Genomic DNA, 23,544 nt, shown 5'->3' on the forward strand with positions numbered 1-23,544 from the left:
CAGTTGGGCTGTACTGCGAGCTTCTTCCCATTTTCCAAAAATATGCATGTCAGGTTCATTGGAGACTGGTTGTGTGGATGCTTGTTTGTGTGAGCTAGCGACCAGTCTAGGGTGTGCCCAACCTCTCGCCATTTGTCAGCTGGGATAGACACAAAATGACCAAGAGTCAAAGGAAACATAGCAACATTTGGATGCACTTTTCTGGTTGATTGATTTGTTATGGATTTGTTAAATAGCCCAGTTTAGGTGTATACACACTACATAGGGTAGTACAATTTTGCATTCACATTTGAATACTGCGCGTACTGCATTTTTCTGACTATAAGGCGCACTCAAAAATTATTTCTCAAAAATCGACAGTGTGCCTTATAACTCGGTGTGCCTAATGTTAGAATTAATTGTGGTTGTGCTTACTAACCTTGAACAATTGTATTTGGTGCATGGTGTAATAAGTAGATCAGTCATACATGTGGACTGCAGGTTGACGCCTGTTCAGTAAATGATGCTAGCAAGTAAAGGTTAGCAAGCAATCCCAAGACGTGGATGTTTCAATAAGAATATAGAATATTACACACAGCATTCAAAAATATGTCAAATTGTTTAAGTACGACTTTGGTAAGCTATTGTTATTGTTATTATTGTCATAGCATTACAGGTACCATAGTCAGACGTACTGTGCTTTAACATACGGTTGTTATTATGGTGTGTGTATAAGGACCCCAAAATGTCACCTATTAGGAGACATATTATCTGCCGTTTTGTTTTGATCTGTTATGCAAAACCAACGTTTATTCCCTATTGATTCTAACTGTTGTGTATTTGGGATCTGCATAAGTCCCGAAAATGTGCACGCGTCTGTCATTTTAGCCAGCGCCGTAATCAATTTGCTCCTTCTTTTTCTCTATCGTCTTGCTGTGGGGCATTCATCCTCCACTGTTGCCATTTCTAAAATAAGGTAGCGTGCAGTTCCAACATATATTATAGTAGACTTGCTATAGAAGCGCTGAAAGCTACCGGTACAACAAAGATGACGGGGAGAAGACGCTGTCGAAGTAGAGGCACGTAAATTAGACCCGCTCACAAAAGACACATCCTGAAGAGACGGTCAGAAAGCGGCTTGAAGAGGGTTTGTAAAACATAATATATGCAGGATTTTGAACACAGAACCAGCATTACATGTTATGTAGACCATAAGTAAGTATTTTTAATGTCGGGAAAAATAATTATATGACCTCTTTTAATGCGCTTTATAATCCGGTGTGCCTTTTGTATGAAAATTGACCTGAATAGACCTGTTCATCAACAGTGCACTTTATAATACAGTGCGCCCTGTGGTCCGAAAAATACGATATTTGTATTTTCAAACATTTCTACTCTTTATTTTGAGTGTTGTCGAGATGTATTTTTTGTAAGCTATATCGTTTTCCTTTACTGTGGAAATGCTTGTGTAGGAAATGTTAATATAAAGTTGATTGGCATAAAGGTTATTGTGATTCCCCCCACATGAGTGGGGGGAATCAATACAAATATTGACAGCGACGATACCAAGTATAGTATCAGTATATAGCCGATATTACAGTGATTCTATTTTTTAATATCATTCATTTTGTTGTTATTGATACTGTTTACAAACTATGTGGACAAAGAAGGGCGAAAAAGGGATTTAAATCAGAACCAATAGTAGTTTTTGGGTATGTTGTTATTTTGCATTTTTGACTTAAGTTTGCAAAAATGTTGTATGTAATACAAAGGAATAGGGAAATAATTTAAATATTTAATTGATATTGTTACACCACTATCCTGTGTTTTTGTCAGATTATAATTGTGATCAAAAATGTAATCATTCAATGATCTTGAAAATATGAACTATTAACATTGGTATGACCGATTACTGCCCTTGTCACAATTTGGTATTGGAGCGATACTGAAATTTGTAGTATCACCCAAAACTAATGTAAAGTATTAAACAGAAAAATAAGTACTTAGTACATTTTAATAGCTGTGTAAATAGAACCATGTGACAACAGAAAGTAACCAGCTATTAACAGTAAATTAGCAAGTACATTAATAATAGTTATGATAGAATAATACAACCGGAAATAGTATATTTATATAATTAGGAGCCTTTTGTAACCCATTTTGAAATGGTTCTATAACATTTATATGCCAAATAATATACTGTATCGTTATCGAAAGATGCATCAATAGAGACTTATATTTACATTTTAGGCCATACGACCTGTCCCTACATAGAGTAGGTAGGAAATTAATATGGCTTCATACCTGACATGTGAAACGTGACAAATTGGAGGGGGTTAACTATCCACCTAAGCTGCCAGATGGCAGTAAAATGTTGAATATCTTCAAAGTACCAGTAGAGTGGAAAAACAAGTTCACTTTATATGCTTAATTGTGGTTCACTGTATCCAATAAACCATATCCAATCGTATTTATAACCCGCAAAATATGTAAAAATACCGTCTGAATATCACAAAATGCCATTTTTAATATTTCACTCCAAAATATTAAACACTTCTGTACTCTGTCTATTGCTTGGATTTTACTGACTGGCTCAAGTCTCAGCTATTAAATATGTGTGGTGGTAAAGCTGGTTTTGTTCTCAATGGGTACTAGGCGCCATTTAGCCTTTCTCAAAGAAAAACATGTGTATGACTCGTAATCGCAAAAAGGATAAACACTTCTTCAGAATTCCTTGTGAGGCAATCAAAAAGAGTGCAAGTCCGAGGGAGCAGAGTCGAAGAATGCATGAGTTTACAGTGATCATTTTGATAAAGGGTCAAGAGGTCTGACTCTTTACTCGCAATCTTCATTTGGCAGGAGTGTCTAAGAAGTTGGGTCAAAGGTCCATCGGTCCGTTTGAGATTGAGGACATCATTAGCCTTGTCAATGTAAGGCTCAAACTTCCTTCACCCTTCAAAGCATGACTTGTTTTCCAATGTCTCCTTGATCAAGCCTGTCCAGCCGGTTGAGTCCGCCGGCGGTGCCTCCTCCTCCACGCACCATCGATAGCCAGCAAGCGTATACAGTTAAAACTATTCTCGATTCTAGAAGATGGGGCTGGGGTTTACAGTATCTCGTGGATTGGGAGGGTAATGGGCTTAAGGAACGTTCATGGGTCTCTCGTATCTTAGATCCAAGCCTTATTCGGGACTTCCACTCTAGTACGCCAGAGGACGTCCTTTAAGGGAGTCTACCCTCATGCCTATGTAATCAACATGCCATGCCAGATCTGCTTTAAACATGTCTTCTGCTGCTGAGCCCATATTTGGTGTTTTGTGGGGCGGAGCCATTATCCACACCTGATTACACTCTGCAATCAGGCCTTCATAAGCCTCGCTGTTTCTACTCTGGTCACCGGATTGTTCCTCTGCCAGGTCTGTTCCAGTATCTGAGTTCGATGCCTGCTCTAGTTCCCTAGTTTGTGTTAACTTATTGACCCCTTGCTTGTCTTATCAAGTGAGTTTTTACTTTAGACCTTTTTTGCAGTTTGTTTTTTTGGAGAGAAAAAACATTCAGTCCAAGCATGGGCCCCTGGAGAGGGGTTCCAGACTGAGGCCAAGGGAAAAAAATCTCACAGCCATAGCACACAGAAACGTGTGTAAGAGGGAAACATCAAAGAACACAAAGGACATTAAAGACATTAAAAGAGCAGAGCTGATGCAACCAGCTGCCACTCCAGCAGTGCCACTATCCATCCATCTTCTTCCGCTTATCCGAGGTCGGGTCGCGGGGAAGCAGGGAAGCCCAGACTTCCCTCTCCCTAGCCACTTTGTCCAGCTCTTCCCGAGGGATCCAGAGGTGTTCCCAGTCCAGCCGGGAGACATAGTCTTCCCAAAGTGTCCTGGGTCTTCCCTGTGGCCTCTTACCGGTCGGACGTGCCCTGAACACCTCCCTAGGGAGGCGTTTGGGTGGCATCCTGACCAGATGCCCGAACCACCTCATCTGGCTCCTCTCGATGTGGAGGAGTAGCGGCTTTACTTTGAGCTCCTCCCGGATGACAGAGCTTCTCACCCTATCTCTAAGGGAGAGCCCTGCCACCCGGCGGGGAAAACTCATTTTGGTCGCTTGTCCCCGTGATCTTGTCCTTTCGGTTATAACCCAAAGCTCATGACCATAGGTGAGGATGGGAACGTAGATCGACCGATAAATTGAGAGCTTTGCCTTCCGGCTCAGCTCCTTCTGCACCACAACGGATCGATACAGCATCCGCATTACTGACAAATTACTTACTATACACACAGCCACAAAATTAAAACAACAAAAAATAATCAACCAAACAAACAACCAAACAAAAACATAATTTCAACACCCACACACACTGTGGTGGCCTCTGCGGTGTTCCATGCCATCGTCTGCTGGGGTGGGGGGGAGCATGGCCAGAGACAGGAGCAGACCCAACAAAGCAACCAAGAGAGCCGACTCCACCCTCGGCCGCCCACCAAGTAACTAATCGTGACAGTTTAAATCAATAGCTGATACTTTAATTCAAATGGCGAGTGAAATATTATTGTACACACAATACTGGGGCTGCGTGGCTCGGCTCGTAAGCGGCCATGCCGGCAACTTGAGGGCTCCAGGTGCGATCCCCGCTTCTGCCATTATAATCACTCCCGTTGTGTCCTTGGGCAAGATACTTTCCCCACCTGCTCCCAGTGCCACCCACACTGGTTTAAATATAACTAAGATAATGGGTTTCACTACGTAAAGCGCTTTGAGTCACTAGAGAAAGGCGCTATATAATTATAATTCAAGTCACTTCACTACAATTTATTTATTCATTTTTATTTGACTCTCGAAAGAGGTTCCGCAGCCTCCGTAGCAGAACCTCCAGGCTCTGTAACAGCACCGTCCCTCAGACCATAAGACTCTTGAACGCGTCAAAATAATCCGTTCAATTCCCCCAAAAAATGGATTAATTCGCTGGAATATAAAGACAATATAACATGCATCCATAAACGTGGATGCATACGCAAAAGTGCAATATGTTTATCAGTACAGTAATATATCTATTTATATCTGCACCTTATTGCTCTTTTATCCTGCACTACGAGCTAATGCAACCAAATGTTGTTCTTATCTGTTCTGTAAATGTCACAAAAATTGTATGTAAATTATCAAAAAACTTTCCGTTTTCTGAGTTCCCAATGAACAGACAAGAGGCTGTCTTTGTTGCATCAAGCCAAAGGCTTGGAAAATTCCATTGTGTACGATGAGAGGGGGGTTATGTATTGTCATCCAAGACCTGCCCAAGGTCGATCCAGGACCAGCCCAAGCCCGAGGCATCTTTTTCTTTTGTGTTAATTGTGACCGAAAAACAATGGCTGTTTACATACCCCCCATTCCTTTAGAAACAGATGTTGTTATGTAAACAGGGAATATTACAATAATTTTTTCGTCAGAGCGTGATGGCACTGTACAAGGGTACAGATGTACACGTGTCTCCTCACTGAGCCAAATTGAATTCAGTCTCTGTTTGATTCTTTGCTTCTTGTCTTGCTTAATAGATGTCATCAGTGTTTGAACCTGACGGTAAAGTCCAAATTTGAATGACAATAAAAAGGAAGTCTAAGTCTAATGTTATTACTTATGGAGCATATTGTGAATTAATTGAGAACAGGAAGTGAACAAAATGTTTAGAAACTGCTACGTAAAGGAAAAGGGGTCTGCTTCTTCCTACTCCTTTTCGAACATGTTGAATAGAGAAACTGGTATCATGTTGTAGGCATGCATGTTCGAAATAAACACAAACTCAACCAGACTCAACTACACAAATACAGACATATCGAAATCAAAAATATATATATAATAAAGAAAGTCGTGCAAATAATAGTCTTGTCACCCAAAGAATAAAAGTGATTAAAAAAATACTATCAAGGGTTTTACAACCAGCCTGTGGTCAGTTTTAATTTCCCACTTTGGCAATAAATGTTTCACACAATAACTGAGGACAGAAAGGACTTCGTCTTGCAGAAAGTGAGCAGGTGCATTATCAAAAAAATAAAACATTAGAATGACCACCAAAGTAAAGACAGTGGACATATGAGGAGGAATTCCCTCAGGAACATTCTTCACCTTCTGTGAGACAAGCTGGGTTTCTCCAACCATCCATTATAAATGGAGCTGAGCGTCAACCGTATGCCTCATCCCTCTCTGGGCAGCCGGCGTGAAATATTCACCTGTTCCACTCCTTCAGTAGAGAGGGCGATTAATGGAAATAGAGGAGCTGAGGGAGCGCGTCTGTCTCAAGCCCCGATGCAACAAAAGGGTCTGAAAACACTGACGCCAGCTCGCATTAGCAGAGCAACTCCCATCCTGCCCGTGAAGCCTGATGCTCTGACAGTGAGTAAAAACCTTTTTGGTTGCTCCATCCACACCACTCAGAAGACACCAGTAACATTATACTGTACATCAATTACCCTACCTCAAACTGTCGTCCATTCACAACGTTCTACTCAGCGCAGTCATTCATGGTCAAGAAACAAGGAATGATTGTATACTGAAGCCTGGGTATGTTGGACCGGACTTGTTGTCTCGAGAAAAAGTAATGGTATGCCAGGTCAGTGTTTTTCAACCACTGTGTACCGTGAGATATTGTTTGGTGGAAATTATGTAATTTCACCTAATTGGGTTAAAAATATTATTCGCAAACCAGTAATTGTAATTCGCAAATTTGCCGTTGTTGAGTGTCTGTGCTGTGTAGAGCTTGGCAGAGTAACTGTGTAATACTCTTCCATATCAGTAGGTGGCAGCAGGTAGCTAATTGCTTTGTAGATGTCGGGAACAACGACGATGGTTTGCAGGTTGTAAGCTTTGCGTACTCACAGACTCACGGATATACACTCCGGAAGCCAGTTGTGCAGGGTTAAACAAAGGTTTAATATTTTCCTCCAGTTTTCACTCGTATGTTGTCCAGACTTTTCAGTCTCACCAGTCCTCCTCCTCCTCCTGCACCCCGGCCGCTCACTGTTAAAGACAACAGATGATTAGATTAACACGTACCACCGGCGCAATCTAATCATCTGCCAGCTGTGTCTCGCCGTCAGCACATGCCACGCCCCCGTCTGAAGGCGCTCTATTTTCAGCACCATGGACAGAGGCGGTGACCTTTTCCTCCTACAAGCGCGCTGATCACACTCCCTTTCCACACAGGTAAAAAGGTATGTAACGCTTAAACCAGTGGTTCTTAACCTTGTTGGAGGTACCAAACCCCACCAGTTTCATATGCGCATTCACCGAACCCTTCTTTAGTGAAAAATTAAAAAAAAATTTTTTTCAAATTCAAGACAAAGTTATATGTTTTTGGTACACTTTAGTATGGGGAACATATTCTAAGTAACAAAGACTTAAATTAGAGTTTTTGGGACACTAGTGGAACATATTCTAAGTAACAAAGACTTAAATTAGAGTTATTTGGTTAGGGTTAGGGTTAGAGGGTTAGGGACAGGGTTAGAGGGTTAGGGTTATAATAAGGCCATGCCGAATAAGGCATTAATAAGTACTTAATAATGACTAGTTAAGAGCCAATATGTTACTAATTTGCATGTTAATAAGCAACTAATTAATGGTGAATATGTTCCCCATACTAAAGTGTTACCATGTTTTTTTACTGGTGCACAAAATGAACCGTGCATGAACATCACCTTGTTCAAAGAACAAAACCAACACAGTGCATAAACTCACAGCAAATTACACACCTGCAAATCAGTCTGACTTCTGCTGTTGCTGTATCCGTAGTACACCGATGGGGAGAAGTTTTTATTTACAGGAGGAGTTGGGTGTGTTTTGACCTACGCAGAACCCCTGAGCCCGACTCACCGAACTCCGAGGGTACGATCGAACCCAGGTTAAGAACCACTGGCTTAAACCAAAAATAAACAAAAGGCGAGTGCCGCTAATAAAAGGCATTGAAGCTTAGGGATGGCTATGCAAAACGAAGCTAAAACTGAACTGGCTACAAAGTGAACAAAAACAGAATGCTGGACGACAGCAAAGACTTACAGCGTGTGGAGCAGACGGTGTCCAAAAAGTACATCAGTACATGAAAATCAACACCAAAATAGGAGCGCAAGACAAGAACTAACACACTACTCACAGGAAAACACCAAAAAACTCCAAATAAGTCACGGCGTGATGTGACAGGTCGTGACAATACACCTACTTTGAGACAAGAGCTATAGTGATGCACGATTGGTTATGGTTTGAATTCATATTGAACAATTGCGAGAACAACTTTTTACTGTCAATATCGGCTGCTGAGTTTCATTTATGCCCGGATCATGTTTTGTTCTATTAGTTTTACTACCTCAGTTCTGTTTTCAGCGCCCCTGGGTTTGTGTTTTGGTTACCATGGGTGCTGATTAGTTTCACCGGCCTCTGTTTAGTGTTCGGAATGCTCACCTGCTCCTGGGCACTAATCAGAGAGCTACATATTCCTGTTTTTCGCCACACACCGTCTGGCTGTCTTATTTGCTTCCATGCAACATGTTAAGTTGATTACTTCTGGATTCCTGAGCTACACTTAGCCATTTGTTTCTTGTTAGCTATTCCATTAGCTCCCCGTGCTATCGGCATGCTGTATTTTTGCATTTCCAACGATTTATGGACAATAAATCATTTTCTTACCTGCACACTGCATACGGAGTTCCGTCTGCATCTTGGGAGAACGACCCACGCATAAACATGCGACCACATCGTAACAGTTGGACTCCAAACTGCAATTTAAGCATGTACAATTTAAATAAAAAAATTAAAACAACAGGGCCCGTTTGCTCCACCCAAAGGGTGGATATGCTGGTGGCTATGCTCGTCAATCAGGGACAGGTGAGGAAGCCAGCGTAGTGGAGGCAAATGGGCAGTGGAAAACAAAAATAAGTTTGCTGCATAAGAAATTAAGGAAACTAAATATAAAGTCCAAACTGTCATGTGATATCATGGCATTAAGTTGGGTCACAAGTGGCTCTTTAGGGCCACCCTAGTGGCTCCCTGGAGCTTTTTAAAAAATGTATGAAAATGGAAAAAGATGAGGAAAAAAATTTATTTTTTGTTTTAATATGGTTTCCGTAGGAGGACAAACATGACACAAACCTTCCTAATTGTTAGAAATCCCACTGTTTCAATCAATCAATCAATCAATCAATGTTTATTTATATAGCCCTAAATCACAAAAGTCTCAAAGGGCTGTACAAGCCACAACGACATCCTCGGTACAGAGCCCACATAATGGACATCGATGTGAATGACTATGAGAAACCGCATATGTGGGTAACCCCCCCTCTCTAGGAGAGACCGAAAGCAATGGATGTCGAGTGACATAATATTGTGAAAGAACAGTCCTTAGTGGATCTAACATAGTCATTAAACATGCTTCACTGATTTTGTCCTGATTTCGGCAGTCCTCGAACGCACCGTGGTTTGTTTACATGTACAACTTTCCTTGATGTTGCCACTCCTTCTTTGTCTCTATTTGTCCACCAAACATTGTATGCTGTGCGTGAATCCACAAAGGTGAGCTTTGTTAATGTTATTGACTTGTGTGGAGTGCTAATCAGACATATTTGGTCAGTGCATGACTGCAAGCTAACCGATGCTAACATGCTATTTATGCTAGCTGCATGTACATAATGCATCATTGTGCCTCGTATTGTCGGTATATTTGAGGTAATTGTATTTGTAGTTTCCATTCTAAGCCAGTCATTTCCTCTGAAAAGCCTCCGTTTTAGTAATGTTTTCCAGTGTTGTAAAAATGTGTAGAATAAATATTACATTTCAACATTTCACCGGCTTCCTCCCACCTCCAAAGACATGCACCTGGGGATAGGTTGATTGGCAACACCAAATTGGCCCTGGTGTGTGAATGTGAGTGTGAATGTTGTTTGTCTATTTGTGTTGGCCCTGTGATGAGGTGGCGACTTGTCAAGGGTGTACCTGGACTCTCGCACCACCCGCGAACCGAAAGGGACAAGCGGTAGAAAATGGATGAATGTCAACGAAGATTTGCATCTGCCTGCGACACATAGTCATTTTGATAGTAGTCTAATATAGTTAATATAGACAATTACATCATGTGTTCTCCCTGCAAATATACAGAGTCTGTTTTCACACAGAGATGGTCCACATGAACTCCACATGAATTTTTGGTCCATTATGGCTCTTTCAACATTTTGGGTTGCCGACACCTGCACTAAGTCTACCAACGTTCCTGGAAAATTGTGTTCATCCTTGAAGTTCCACTAGACTACTGCAACACACTTCTTGTCAGGATCCCCAGCAAGAACATCCAGAAGCTGCAATACATACAGAATAGTGCTGCTAGGATTCTGATGAGAGTGCGGAAATACGACCATATCACACCAATTCTCAAATCCCTTCACTGGCTTCCTGTTCCACTCAGGCTTGAATACAAAGTCTCCTTACTAACCCACCAGTGCCTCCATGGAAATGCCCCCCTCTACCTCAAAGAAGTACTCACCCCCAAATCCGCCAAACGACACATCCGCTCCGGACCGGCTAACATCCTCCAACCTTCGAGGACAAAGCTACGAACTATGGGAGACCAGGCTTTTTGCTCCGCCGTTCTCCCTGACCACCTGAGGGCACCACAGACTGTGGATGCTTTTAAAAAAGGCTTAAAAATCACTTTTATAGCTATATGCATACTAGTTCTAGCTATTAGGCTGTTCTACTTTTTAATTGTATTTATTTGTATTATTTTTTTATTATTATTAATATTATAAAGCACTTTGAGGTTGTTTGCTCAATGTAAAGTGTTTTTTAGAAATAAAATGTATTATTATTATTATCATTAATTGTTTCATTTTAGCCAGTGGGAATGATTTAACATATTATAGTGAGACAACTGCATACGCAATATGTAAAATCGCAGGTAGATGCCGTTTATCTGAATAGACGCCTCAATATCGTCCACATGGTCTGGTGAATAACACATGCAGAATGGCATCTATGAAGACAGCAGGCAGCATTCTGCTAAAAAGATACTTGACATTCCACTTAGGGCCATTAGGACTAAATCAATAGTGTGAGTGGAGCTTGAAGAGATGCCACAGAGCCACGTTTCCACAAGGTAAACCACGTGGGGTAGAAATGCTAATAACAGTTGTGATGTAATGGTTGGTTACTGTGATTGACAGGCGACTAGTCAAGCCTGTAGTCATGTACCTTAAAGACATCCGCCATGTCTTTTACTTTTCAGTGTCACGTTCTGCTATCCACGGAAGGTTCCAACATAATTGGATGTTAATTGTGCTTCCTTCATCTTTGAACTGTGAACAAACTTTGTGCCGAAAAAGACTTCTATTTTTTTCTTCAATGCATGCGGCAGTTGGAAGAAATTTGACCGTGATCTGAGCTCATACATGGGAGCATGATGTTATCACTCGTGTAATATATTTGGACCATATAGGACCAGTCGTGTGGCCTACAAATCTGCACATGATTGTGAGTCGGAATGCCGAATGTCGGAATTTCGGTAGAACATCCGCACCGTAACACAACATAAACACAACAGAACAAATACCCAGAAACCCTTGCAGCACTAACTCTACAATATACACACCCCGCTACCCCCCAACCCCGCCCACCTCAACCTCCTCATGCTCTCTCAGGGAGAGTATGTCCCAAATTCAAAGCTGCTGTTTTGAGGCATGTTAAAAAAAATAATGTACTTTGTGACTTCCATACATCCATCCATCCATTTTCTACCGCTTATTCCCTTTGGGGTCGCGGGGGTTGCTGGAGCCTATCTCAGCTACAATCGGGCGGAAGGCAGTGTACACCCTGGACAAGTCGCTAACTTATCGCAGGGCCATAAATATGGAAGTGCCATGTTGGCATTTGTTTCCATAACTTGAGTTGATTTATTTTGGAAAACATTGTTACATTGTTTAATGCAGTGTTTTTCAACCACTGAGATACAGTCTGGTGTGCCGTGGGAGATTATCTAATTTCACCTATATGGGTTAAAAATATTTTTTGCAAACCAGTAATTATAGTCTGCAAATGATGTGTTGTTGTTGAGTGTCGGTGCTGTCTAGAGCTCGGCAGAGTAACCGTGTAATACTCTTCCATATCAGTAGGTGGCAGCCGGTAGCTAATTGCCTTGTAGATGTCGGAAACAGCGGGAGGCAGTGTGCAGGTAAAAAGGTATCTAATGCTTAAACCAAAAATTTAAAAAAAGGTGAGCGCCCCTAAGAAAAGGCATTGAAGCTTAGGGAAGGCTATGCACAACGAAACTAAAACTGAACTGCCTACAAAGTAAACAAAAACAGGATGCTGGACAACCGCAAAGACTGACTGTGGAGCAAAGACAATGTACATGACATGACAATCAACAATTCCTCCACAAAGAAGGACAAAAACAACTGAAATATTCTTGATTGCTAAAACAAAGTAGATGCGGGAAATATCACTCAAAGGAAGACATGAAACTGCTACAGGAAAATACCAAAAATAAGAGAAAAAGCCACCAAAATAGGAGCGCATGCCAAGAAGTAAGACACTACACACAGGAAAACAGAAAAAAAGTCCAAATAAGTCAGGGTGTGATGTGACAGGTGGTGACAGTACACCTGCTTTGAGACAAGAGCTATAGTGATGCATAGTTGATTATGATTTAAAGTCATATCCAACAATTGGGACGGCGACTTTTTACTGTCAACTGTGTTTCGTTTTTTAATGATTTCTGCTGGTGGTGTGCCTCCGCATTTTTTCAACGCAAAAAATGTGCCTTGGCTCAAAAAAGGTTGAAAAACACTGATTTAATGCATCCAGCGGGGCATAATAATGTGTTAATTCCACGACTGTATATATCGTATCAGTTGATATCGCAATCGGTAATTAAGAGTTGGACAATATCGGAATATCGGATATCGGCAAAAAAGCCATTATCAGACATCTCTAGAAAAATAATACTCTAAAAATTAAAAAAAAAATTAAAAAACAATAAAAAATAATAATACTCTAAAAATGTTGGTCTTATTTAAAAATGCACGTATTTAGTTGATTCAGAGTTTAAAAAAATATATTACATAGCTCTCATGGAAATGCATTTTAAAATATTTGGCTTTCATGGCTCTCTCAGCCAAAAAAGGTTCCCAACCCCTGGCTTAAATGTTGTTTCACTAAACAAAGCCAACACAATCCATTTTTTTTAATCATACAGATGTTTTATTCACATTTGTTTGTTTGCTTTTGTGTGAAGTCAGCTGCAGCCCAGGAGCCATGATGAATGCTTCCACCTTTCACCACTTTCTGGCCTTAGACTATGTATAGTAACAAGGTTCTCTGGTTCCCGTAGCCTTCCTAGCCTTTTCTTTGTCCCCTGAGATTTAATGAGGTCTGCTGCACAAGGCGGCCAGACTCAAGCTTTGATCTCGTTAACTTTGTTCACCAGTCAGGTCAGTCTTCTACAGAATAGCCCTTTCCATGAAATCAATGAGTCAGCCTTACCACTCAACACTGGGATTTAATGGCTTCCATACCTTCGATAAACCGTCTCTCCCATCCACTTCCCGCGTTTCCTCACTTTCTTTGTAGCTCGCACTGAGTTTCTTGACGAGGCGAAGGGACATGGAGCACGTACTGACATCCTCCCTCCTTTAAGTTAACTCACGCTCTGTCTAAACCGGAGTGACTAACAAAACTATCTGAAAAAGGTCATGTAATATATTGTAGGTATATACAAAATGAGAAAAATAAGATTTGCAGTTACAGAATGTTTTGGACGATTCAGAATCGATTCTCAATTCAAAACGATTCTCGATTCACAATCAATAGTTTTTTAATAACATTCAGTGCTTGTTCTATAAAAAAAAAAAAACTACATTCCTCCATACAATAAACAGCTCTGATAAATGTCTATATTACTTAAAAGAAAACTGGTATTGTTTTGTTTTGTTTTTTTAAATTCTACCCATTTTAATAAAGTCAAATACAAATAAGCTATTGAAAAATATCAAACATTTCTCTTTTTTAAAGTAAATCTGTACTGCAAATATGGGCATCTACAGCAACAATGCGATTTTCCTCAGTGGCTGGACAGCATGAATTTAAAATAAAGAATAAAAAAACTTTTTTTTTTTTTTTCAGTCAATTAAGAATCGTTACAAATAAGAATTGCGATTCATTCGAAAATGTGTATATATATGTATATATATATATATATATACATATATATATATATTCATTCGAAAATGTGTATATATATATATATATATATATATATATATATATACACATTTTCGAATGAATAGCCTCTGTGTTTTTTTCTGACCTAACATATGTGTATGTATATATATATATATATATATATATATATATATATATATATATATATATATACACACACACACACACATTTTCGAATGAATAGCCTCTTTTCTGACCTAACATATGTGTATGTGTATATATATATATATATATATATATATATATATATATATATATATATACAGCTTTTCAACTTTGCACCTATAACAAAATGGTTCTTTTCCTCTTTGTTCCAGAGACACGACGTCCACAGTTTCCAAAAACAATTTGAAATGTGGACTCGTCAGACCACAGAACACTTTTCCACTTTGTATCAGTCCATCTTAGATGAGCTCAGGCCCAGCGAAGCCGACGGCATTTCTGGGTGTTGTTGATAAGCGGTTTTCGCGTTGCATAGGAGAGTTTTAACTTGCACTTACAGATGTAGCGACCAACTGTAGTTACTGACAATGGGTTTTTGAAGTGTTCCTGAGCCCATGTGGTGATCATTGTATTCCGTTTATATTTACATCTAACACAATTTCCCAACTCATATGGAAATGGGGTTTGTAAAAGAAAAAACAAATAAATATGTATCACTTTATGAGTGAGGGACCTTTTGGATCCCAAATATATTTAATGGGATTGTATTTATCTTTTAACTGTGATTACTCAGAAATAATAATGAATTTAATTCAATGGTGTCCTGCATTATTGAACTTTTTAGGGCTCCAATTACTTCACATCAAACATTGCTTTCTGAATGTTTTGGGCGGTGGGGGAAATACTGCATATTTCAGTTTTATTATAAAAAAACTAAGTTGAAATAGCATGAAACCTTTTTTTTTTTTTACTTTATATCAACCTGAAGTAAAAAAATACAAATAATAATTTGACTTCTTTTTAACATGTTAATGACTGAGAGACCCTTTATGGTCCCCGGGATCCCTAAAGGTAAAAAAAAAATTAAAAAAAATAAATAAATAAAAATCCATATATTTTGTTATGGTTTGAAAATGGAAAATATCCAAATGGCCCCAACATGCTTTCATTTTTCCACATGCGGCCCTCAGTGGGAAAAGTTTGGACACCCCTGCCATATTGCTTTCTTCTTTCTTGTTGCAAGTGACCTTTTCTCGCTCACAAATTGAAAAGCTGGATCATAAAGCAACCGATAGTGGCTAGTTTGGCCCCCGATGTGATGCCACTCTGACTGTTACATTTAGCAGCTTTATTTGTTTTATCACCGCAGGGATTATGTCTAAGCAAGCATCCAATAAAAGTTGCGTTAATGTCACTCTGTTGAGCAAAGGCTGGCTCGCTATCAACCGTGCCTGCCATCCAAACAGGCATGTTTTTATTCCAACAATGCAAGACTAATGGGTAAAATCATGTATCGGAGCATAACAATCAGTTAAGTTGTATATTGCTTCACATTTACGCCAGCTTCGGAGTCGTTGTGTCCCTATGCTATTATTCCAAAATGGAATTGGCCTTGCAGTGTTTCGTATGATGTGTGCACTTTGTGAGAAAGTAACATTTTACTAGAGCGCTCGGGCATATTGGCTTATATTAGGCATAATTAGAGATGAAGAAGATTTGCTGATGAATGGCCTTTGAGGGGTGTGTTCAAAATTGTGTTTACCGGCCTGTGGGAAACGAGTCTTTCATCTCGTGCAGATAAGAGTCAGATTTGTGGTTCACTCGGTGGCCTCTTCTGTGTATTCACAGGTTGGATTTCTTTCTTCTGTCCTTTCAGCCTCTGATTAATGCTGATGTTTGCTCAAGCTTCATTGCTGAGATGGAGAGAAAAAAAGACTGCTGCTAATGGCTTTTTCCGTTCCTCTCGGTGTGACTCTCAGTATTTTTGTGAATGGGGGTTGAATAAAGGAAGGAAATAACAATAATTCATGACTTCCTTTTGCACAGGTCATGAACAGGATAAGCAGGGGGAAAGGAAAAGATGCATGCATCCTTCAGTTGCATTTGACTGTGTGCACAATTTTTTCTCTTTACAAGTTAGCCAGACTTTGGCAATATTTACTAACATTAGGCAGTAGGGATGGGTACAAAATGTAGTATGTTTATTGGTAGAGACACAATTTCATTAGTGTCACTGAGAACCCGTTCACATAAAATCAAATGGTACCATGTTTTGATACTTTTGTTCCACGAGACGTTACGTCCGGTTGTGGATTCAGCACCAGCATATTTGTAGCGGACTGCCTCTAAATAATGTTGGAAATCGCTCATATCAACAAAGCAAGCACACCTAACAGAAAGCGGCCAAAAAAAAGGCTAAAATTTTCAAAATATGGTAGCTTGATGCTAATTTACATTGGATATGCCATACATATATATGTATATATATATGTATGTATAACTGTATATGTATAAACATGTATGTGTATATATATATATATATATATATATATATGTATATATATGTATATATATATATATATATACATATGTATGTGTGTATATATATATATACATATATATATATACATATATATATATATATATATATACATATATATATATACATATATATATATATATATATATATATATATATATATATATATATATATATATATACATATACATACATATATGTATATATATATATACATATTTATGTATATATATATATATATATATATACATATGTATGTATATATATATATATATATGTATATATATACATATACATACATATATATATATATATATATATATATTTATACATACATATGTATGTATTATATATATATATATATATATATATATATATATATATATATATATATATATATATATATATATATATATATATATATTTCTGTGGTTTATCCTTTGTACAGTGATCAATACCGGGGTAGAGCGGAATTTACGTGAGGTCAGGAAAACCACAAGAGGCTATATCATCCCTACAACCTTGTTTCGCAGGTTTCCCTGCTTGTCAGGGTTTTTTTTTTTTTTTGCGAAACAGGCTTGTAGGGATGATATAGCCTCTTGTGTTTTTTCCTGACCTAACGTATGTATGTATGTATGTATATATATATATATATATATATATATATATATATATATATATATATATATATATATATATATATAGTGGAGGGGGGCGTGGCCTGCGGGCCTGCAGTGGAACGGGGTGTGCCAGGATGGGCCTCGAGGAAAAGGACACTTTCTGGAAATCAAGCGGCTGCACTATTGACAATAAAAACTCTATTGTAACCCTGATCCGGGCTCTCGTGGCGATGCTTGGTGGTCTAGAGGACCCACGGGAGGGCAACCTCCACAATTTGGCGCCCAACGTGAGGCCCGAACACACAACCCTGAGATTAAGAGTCTCATGCTCTACCGACTGAGCTAACCGGGCCACACGTTGGGCACCAAATTGTGGATGTTACCCTCCCGTGGGTCCACCAGACCACCAAGCATCGCCACGAGAGCCTGGATCAGGGTTACAAAAGGGTTTTTATTGTCAATAGTGCAGCCGCTTGCTTTCCAGCAAGTGTCCTTTCGACCGTGTCAGGCACGCTCTCGCTCTCACGCCAGCTCCCACCAGCTCTCTCCTCCCGGCTGCTGCTTATACAGAGCGACAGGTGATTAGATAACAAGGCACACCTGGGCCATCTACGCACCTGTCGCTGACTTCGAGGCCAGTCATGGCACACCCCGTTCCGCTGCAGGCTCGCAGGCCACGCCTCCCTCCACATATATATATATATATATATATATATATATAAGGTCAACAGTAAAGTTTAAGAGGAGCATCAGAAACTGCCTCTGTCAAAACGCTACATTATTTAATTTAATATCACCTTCAAGAGCTTGTTGTTGGTATGAATAAATGTTGCACTAAAACAAGGAACAAAAAACTACTTTTTCTTGTTTGTTTGTTTTTTTAGGACCAACTACCGTTCATCATGCAACCTTAATTAGGAGTGACTGGGACCACTGTTCTATTGTGTGCAGTTCAGAGCACCTAATGAGTAATGCTATTATTGTTTATTTGTGTATTATTCAAACAGTTGATTGAGGCATTATTAGGCAATCAAGTGTTTCACTTTCCTGGAAGGATATCTCCACATGGCCCCCTAATTGATCTGAAACTACAGTGAACCATGTTCAGCTGTGCAGATAACAAGGTGTGAAACAGTATTAAGCAGAGCTACAGTGCCATCATTAGACATGCATTGAAGGCCCCTCTGATACATCATTATGTTCATATTATTGTTCTCATTTGATCCAACAACAGCAGGCAGTCACACGCAGAGAAAAGAAGATAAAAGTTGAAAAACAAACCTCTTTGGAAAAGAGAAGACACCAGGGATCTGGGATGCCTTAGAAGATTTCACCATAAAACATGTGTGGCTTGTAGTTTGAAGCTAGACCAGTTTTTACCCAGTACAGCCATTTCTGCATGTATGCATTATAAACAAACATTCCAGGCATTCTAGTATGCAAATAATGCTTTTAAGTGACACATTTCACCATAGAGGATACTATACAGCAGTGGTCCCCGCAACCACCGGTACCGGTCCGTGGATCGATTGGTACCGGGCCGCACAAGAAATTAAAAAAATAATAATAGTAATATTTTATTTTTTTTAACTATTAAATCAACATAAAAAACACAAGATGCACTTACAATTAGTGCACCAACCCAAAAAACCTCCCTCTCCCATTTACACTCATTCACACTCATTCGCACAAAAGGGTTGTTTCTTTCTGTTGTTAATATTATTTCTGGTTCCTACATTATATATCAATATAGATCAATACAGTCTGTAGGGATACAGTCAGTAAGCACACATGATTGTATGTTTTTATGACAAAAAAATATATAAAATACCCCCCCCCCCCCCAAGCATTGACTGGTCCGCAGTTATAAAAAGGCTGGGGACCACTGCAATACAGTATATCATCTTTAATTGTTTCTCTTTTTGGTCATGAGGTGAACTTTAGAACTGAATATCATCAGATTCAGATCATGACTTATATTGCCAGTGTTACATTCAAAGTGTGAGTGAGAGCTGAGATCCGCCACCACAAGCCCAGGAAGTGTGCAGTTCCACGGACAAACCAAAACTGGAGAGAAAACAAATCCCATAGGAAATAATGAAAATCCAATCGATTCGTTCCAGACCCCAAAAAATATTAATATTGTATAGAAAATCTTTATTGTTTTTACAGACATACATCAAAATAACAAATGAAATGGAGAAATTAACATTTACTCTCACTTCCTGGTTTTGCCAGGAATTATTTATTTTAGTTTAATAGTGTTGCTCACCTTTTTATTAACGTGCTATCAGTCGAAACTTTATATGGCCCCATGGTTGGAAAAAGCACAAAGACTGAGTCACCACCAACTTGTGAGAGTTTTTGGATATTTGATTCTGCGGAATATGCTTGAAAACAGACTAGTTAATTGTGTGCAATGTTTGGCCATACAATAACCAGGACAGTGTATGAAAACCTTGAGATTTTGGCGCACGTTTTTGTTGTACACAAAATCATACGAAAAGTGAGACGTGCAAAAACTGAGGTAAAACTGTAAACTATACTATAACTATAAAAGGCAACAAGGGCACAAAACATGTAAAGGCAGATTGTTATTCGATTGTGTCGGTCAGGGTTGTCAAAAGTGTCAATGCTTTGATACCAAGTCGATACCAACACGCAACAAATACATCAATACCTACTTTTTTGAGTTTTGTAAGTACCGCATACTGTACAACATTATTACCTAGGCAACCACATCAATTCTCGCCATTTGAGAACTGAGTCAGCGCCTGCTGTCTTAAAAAAATGAGCCAGTGTTTCTATGTGTATATCGACTTATTCGTGGAAGCCCTTCCTGTTTGCCCTCGCTCATGAATAAATTATACAGTAATGGAAGTGTGGCAGTGTAGAAATGGTCTGTGATGCACCTTAGCGACGTTGTGGCTGTATGTAACGAGTAGAGGTGCATGTTAAAAGTGAAATAGAGATGTATCATGCATTTATTTGGTAATTAAATGAAAGTGGTCACGAATGTATTGGGCGAGTGAGACCTGAGATCCGCCACCACAAGCCCAGGGAGTGTGCATTACCACAGTGTGCAGAAAACCTCCAGAGCTGTGCAACCCAACAGGTCTTCCACGGTTTGGCAACACTTTGAAAACCACTGGTTGACTTGGTTGACGTTGTGGTTATATCTAACGAGTAGAAGTACGTGTTAAAAGTATAATAGAGATGTATCATGCATTTATTTGGTAATTAAATGAAAGTGGTCACGAATGTATTGGGCGAGTGAGACCTGAGATCCGCCACCACAAGCCCAGTGAGTGTGCATTACCACAGTTTGCAGAAAACCTCCAGAGCTGTGCAACCCAACATATGGTTTGGCAACACTTTGAACACCACTGGTTGACTTGTTTGCCCAGGAAGTTAAAGTGTGGCCTGGAACCTATTTGTTCAACACTTTTTCTGTTATGGGCCCGTGGCACATTGTAAAAATAAAACAAACCCCCAAAAAACTAAAACATTTTGAAATAAAGCAAAAAGGCATAACATAATTAGACAAGGCCATTGTGGGGGGGCGTGGCCTGCGGCAAGTGCGTAGATGACACAGCTGTGAGTGTTTGTCTGATCACCTGTCGCTCTGTTAAAGGCAGCAGTCGGGAAGGAGAAAGGGGGTTTTTGTTGATGTTGGAGAGAAATGCAGAACACGAGCACGCAAATTGTGGCGGTCTTGCTCCTCCGGGTCCTTCAGACCACCGAGGACGGACAGGACAGCTTTATTTTTCAATAAGTGTTCTTTCTCCTGCTTTTCAGTCCTTAGTTTCTGTCTCTCGCTCGTGCTCGAGTTCTGCTTTTCTCTCCAACATCAACAACAACCCCCTTTCTCTTTCCCGACTACTGCCTTTAACAGAGCGACAGGTGATCAGACAAACACTCACAGCTGTGTCATCTACGCACCTGCCGCTGATCACGAAGCCGGTCCTGCCACACCCCGCTTTGCCGCAGGCCTGCAGGCCACGCCCCCCCACAGCCATACTAATAACAAATAAAAACACAAAGATTTGTCCTTGAATATATGTTCTAGCCTATTTTATTACAAATTACATGTTAACGTCAAACTACTATATTTACATACAGTACTTGAAGACTCCACGCCAATGCTGTTCTTTTTAGAATGCAAAATATTTGACTATTGTTATTTGTGATCATATTTATAAGCACAGTATTGTTTGTTTTGATACACTGGGAGGCTATGGGACATTGCTTGGTGTGCTTTTGTTGTTGTTGTTCTCCAAGGTTTTGTGTTTAGTTCCGTTCCTAGCGCTCCTTTCTTCCCTTTGTTTACATTTCTTGTTGCCAGGGTCCTAGGTATACACACCAGACTCTTGTTTGTTGATTAGTGTCCCCACCTGCTGCCACCACTAATCATGCCCCTTTATATGCCAGTCTCACCCTGCCAGTCCTTGCAGGATTCTTGTTCGCTTTATGGGAAAGTTAGCGTTTTTTTTTCTTTTTCTACTAGCTATGTTGTTCATGGTATGCTAAGAGCTTTATATTTGCTATGCTTCATGTGTGCTTCTCAGTGGCGCAACTCCATGTATTTTTGCCTTTCTTAAGAAGGATCAAATCAGCGTCTTACCTGCACGTTGCGTCCTGCCTTTTCTTTCGCATCATGGGAACACGACTCTCGTTACAATGCGATAGGAACGTGACTGTTTTTTGTTTAATGTATTTACTTACTAGCTTCTGTAGCCGAGGATCTGTATCGATCCAACGTGGTAAAGAAGGAGCTGAGCCGGAAGGCAAAGCTCTCAATTTACCGGTCGATCTACATTCCCATCCTCACCTATGGTCATGAGTTTCGAGTTATAACCAAAAGGACAAGATCACAGGTACAAATATACCATACTTTCCAACCCTCCCGATTTTTCCGGGAGACTCCCGAATTTCAGTGCCCCTCCCGAAAATCTCCCGGGGCAACCATTCTCCCGAATTTCTCCCGATTTTCACCCGGACAACAATATTAAGGGCGTGCCATGATGGCACTGCCTTTAGCGTCCTCTACAACCTGTCGTCGCGGCCACTTTTTCACCATACAAACAGCGTGCCGGTCTTGTCACATGTTGTATGCGGCTTCCGCAGACACACGCAAGTGACTGCAAGACATACTTGATCAACAGCCATACAGGTCACACTGAGGGTGGCCGTATAAACAACTTTAACACTGTTACAAATATGCACCACACTGTGAACCCACACCAAACAAGAATGACAAACACATTTCAGGAGAACATCTGCACCGTGTACGCCGCCTTCCGCCCGATTGTAGCTGAGATAGGCTCCAGCGCCCCCCGCGACCCCGAAGGGAATAAGCGGTAAGAAATGGATGGATGGATCCGCACCGTAACACAACATAAACACAACAGAACAAATACCCAGAATCCCCTGCAGCCCTAACTCTTCCGGGCTACAATATACACCCCCGCTACCACCAAACCCCGCCCCCCCAACCCCACCCACCTCATCCCCGCCCACCTCAACCCCCTCACCCCCAATCTCCCGAATTTGGAGGTCTCAAGGTTGGCAAGTATGAATATACACCTAAAATACTTAAATACTTGACACGGTTGAAACTGTTTTTATTAAACGAGTGAATTTTAAAGTACATTGGCTCAGTTTTTATTTTATTGTGGTATCGAACAAGTGTAGAGAATTGTGACAACCCTACAGCGTGTCAGACAATTAAAAAAACAAACATTTGGTGTTATGAGCTTGTGACCCAAATAATGTTAATTCGGTGAATTGTCTTCAACCGTTCAAAAAGAAGGCTAAAAGGTATATTTTTAATGACTTGTTTTAATAGCAAACATGTCTCAGAGTGATGGCATATCGATGTCATAAAGGCTGTCATCATTTTTGGAGGGATGGAAATGCTTCAGAGTCACGGAACACTTGTGCTTCAGATCTAACTGTTGAGTCAAGATAGCCAACCTTCAAAAATAAAAGCTGCAGGTTTGCCAATAGAACGCATCCCCAATGTGCCTCTCATCTCACTGGGATTAGGATTAGAACGGTCACCCTAAATTCCAAAAATGACAGAAAATAAGCTTACTATCTCAGAGGTAAAGGCCACCTCGCTGTTGGAAAAATACATTTTGCATCAGTGCCTTTGCACAAAAGAGACTCCTTTATCCTTGGCTGTCTCGGATGTCAAGGCCAAGGGAGGAAAAACAG

The sequence above is a fragment of the Nerophis lumbriciformis genome, linkage group LG14, assembly GCF_033978685.3.
Source record: "Nerophis lumbriciformis linkage group LG14, RoL_Nlum_v2.1, whole genome shotgun sequence".
NCBI lineage: Eukaryota > Metazoa > Chordata > Actinopteri > Syngnathiformes > Syngnathidae > Nerophis > Nerophis lumbriciformis.